General features: G+C 48.6%; 1 pseudogene; it reads left to right on the top strand.

Moving 5' to 3' along the window:
• The first annotated feature begins 582 nt into the window (after window positions 1-582).
• LOC114768570 (nuclease-sensitive element-binding protein 1-like) lies at window positions 583-3029 on the top strand (annotated as a pseudogene).
• Window positions 3030-3283: the final 254 nt, after the last annotated feature.

The raw sequence follows: 3283 nt of genomic DNA, 5'->3' as shown, positions 1-3283 counted from the left end.
AGGTTAAAGTCCTCAGAGTAAAGGATCTTGGAAATCGAGTGTGAAATAAAAGTGTGAGCCTTCTTTACAAGATAAAAAAATCATTCAATCAGTAAAGTGTGAGTAATAAGGCAAGAGCACAAAAGGAAAACGTGAAACGGGAAGAATTGTGAGCCAGTTATCTGTGAGCTCTCTTAGCAAGAGCAGCTGTTTTCGTTGTGAATTCTGTGAATTCCCCGGGCAAGCTCGAGAAAGCTGTGTGCGTAAAAAAAAAAAAAAAAATTGGGCAAAATAAAAGTGGCAAAAGTGACACTCCTATTAGTCCTTAAACTAAGTTAATGATACAGATGAAACAGAAATATGGTAATGATGTGTGTAATCATCTGGTGGACTGGCATGAAAATTATGGTTTTCCTGCGGGTGGTCTCTTAGTCAAGCTCAGCTAAAAAAGCTGAAGGAGGGGCTAGAGGGCAAAAAATACGGCAATCAAAGAAAGTTAAAAGTAAAGTAATTCGGAAAATGCTTATAATGGAAGACTGTTTTAAAATATGGGAAGCAGAGGGCGATCGGAGAGATAGACAAAACACTCAGAAAGCTCTGACCATGCTGACTGTGGGAAAGAAAACAAAAGGGGAGGCCACGCTGAAACTACACAAAATTTCTCTGATACTGCACCTGCATCGTTATATCCGTCATTACAGGGCGCACAGTTCGACCTGAGTTTGGACTCCACCCCTCCGCCCTACCCCCAACAGCAACCCCCACTGGAACAACAGCAACTCCTGCTGGAGATACCATTACAAGAACAACAGAAACCACCACAGCATGATGACGTCACTGCTTCGACTTCAGAGGAAAAAACCACCACCAGAGCAGCCGCCCCATATTCTCCACCCAAGACCCGGTCTGCCACCGCATCAACTGAACCATCAGGACCCTCAACTGCAACTCTCCCCATGATTCAGGTCGCTGGGACAGGAAGGCCTGTGTTTGTATACAGGCCATGGACAACAGAAGACCTTCTGAACTCTTCTAAGCATCTCCCAAATGCAGATCATGGGGGTGCGACCCTGTCCAGAGCCGTGAACGATTTCATCAGAGAATTCACACCGACATCCACCGAAATGGCCCGAGTCCTGCTAAGTCACATGACCCCTGCACAGTATGGTCAGCTACGTGAACATTTCACTACCCATCATCAGCCCTGCATCCCTGGTTGGGCAACTGCTGATCAAAACCATATTGGTGTAGTGCGGGGAGATGCAGACTACAGATGCTGGGCTGAAGGACTTGTGACCGCGATCTATGGCAATTTTCCTACTGCCTGTGACCTTTCTAAAATCAGCACGTGTGCTCAGCAGCCTTTGGAGTCAGCAGAAGATTTTTTTGATTCGACTCCAAGTTGCGTTTGATGATCACAGCGGCCTTGCTCGCCCCCATTATTACCCCGGACAAGGTATGACACCATATGAAGCGCTCCTTGCTCAGTGAAGCAACTTCCTGCATCATGTGGGCAGATGCTACAGTGCATCTCGCTGAAGTTCTGCACCATACTCGCCATGCCCAGGCCAGACAGGCGGAAGCGAGGATCAAAGAAGACAACAAAAACAAAGATTCAACCCACAGGGCATAACTAGCTCTGTTGCAGCATGCTGCTGCCAACTCCACTTCATATCGCGGACCGGATATGTGCTTCAGGTGTAACCAAAGGGGACACAGTGCACGAGATTGCACCAAAAGAGGGAGAGGACAGTGGAGACCAAGAAGCGAGGAACAACCGGATGTGTGCTTCAACTGCGTCCAAAGCAGACATTGGTTACAAGAATGTTGCAATGAAGAAAGAGGATGGAGCAGAAGACGTGATGTTCCCTATGGCGAGAGACGTGGACACAGAGGAGAACACACCCACCATGAACAATCCCAAACAGAGTGACAGGTGAAGCAGGGTGGAGCTCCAAACGAAGGCGCAGCTGCAGCCCTGAAGGAGGTTCCAACCAAGGTCATGCACACCCACAAAGACACACACACTGAAACAGACACACTCACACACATTCCAACAAAGGTCCTGGGGACAGTGAAGTGGTTAAACGTACGCAAAGGCTACGGTTTCATCAACAGGAATGACACAAAAGAAACACGTTTTTGTACACCAGACTGCCATAAAGAAAAACAACCCAAGAAAATACCTTGAAAATAACTAGTGTTGGGGACAGTGAGACTTTGATGTCATTGAAGGGGAGAAGGGTGCCGAGACAGCCAATGTCACCGGCCCAGGGGGGGTCCCAGTCCAGGGCAGCAAATACGCCGCTGACCGGAACCGCTACAGGTGGTACCCACGCCGGAGGGGACCCCCACGCGACTACCAGGATAATTACCAGAGTGACGGGGAGAGCGAGGGGCGGGAGAAGAGAGAGAGCCAGGAAATTGTTCCTGAGGGGGATGCACAGGAACAATTTCCCTGGCAGGCGACGCTATCCACCGTACTTTGTCTGCCGACGCTATGGCAGCTGCCCCCCCATATACCAGCGCACCACGAATGGAAATGACAGAGGGAACTGAAGGTAGTGACAACCAGGGTGGTCCAGACCAGGGCAAACCAATGAGGCAGAACTACGACAGAGGCTTCAGACCAAGGGGTCCCCCACGTCCCAGACCAGTGAGGGAAGGCGAGGAAGACAAAGAGAACCAGGGCGAAGGCAACCAGAACCAGGATCCCCGCCAGAGGCGCTACAGACGACCGCCGCAGACGCCCCCAGACCACCAAGCCTCAGGATGGCAAAGAGAGCAAGGCAGCCGAAACATCCGCTGAGAAAACTTCCGCTCCCGAGGCTGAGCAGGGCGGGGCTGAGTAAACACTGGCTTACCATCTCTACCCATTGTACAGTAAAGTCAACAAGAAGAAACATCAAAGATCTGAGCAATAAGAAACAGATTTGACTTGACGATCGTCTAAGCTTGCAGCATGCATTTGACCAGATTACCACCAATTGCCTGCAGAATCTATGCAGACCTGATCTTTTCCATTATTTTTATGTGACAGCTAAACGTTTTGGGGAAACGGCAGATGTTTTTCTAAATTGGTCTTAAGTTTTTACACAAATGGTTTTTAAAGGAAAAAATCATTTGATATCTGGTCTGTTTTGAGATTTTTAAAAATAACTTGGCCACAGGAATAACTGGTTGTTACTTGCAGAAGCTTCTGGTGACACTACAAAATCTGATTGCATTGCATGTTTAGGACCTCGCCCATTGTTGAAGATTGTCCCCACTCCACCTGAACTGAATTTTACCTGTCTTATCCAAC

This window comes from Denticeps clupeoides, chromosome 2 (assembly GCF_900700375.1).
Source record: "Denticeps clupeoides chromosome 2, fDenClu1.1, whole genome shotgun sequence".
Taxonomy (NCBI): Eukaryota; Metazoa; Chordata; class Actinopteri; order Clupeiformes; family Denticipitidae; genus Denticeps; species Denticeps clupeoides.
The sequence above is the reverse complement of the archived record's forward strand: the minus strand, read 5'-3'. Positions and strand labels throughout refer to the sequence as shown.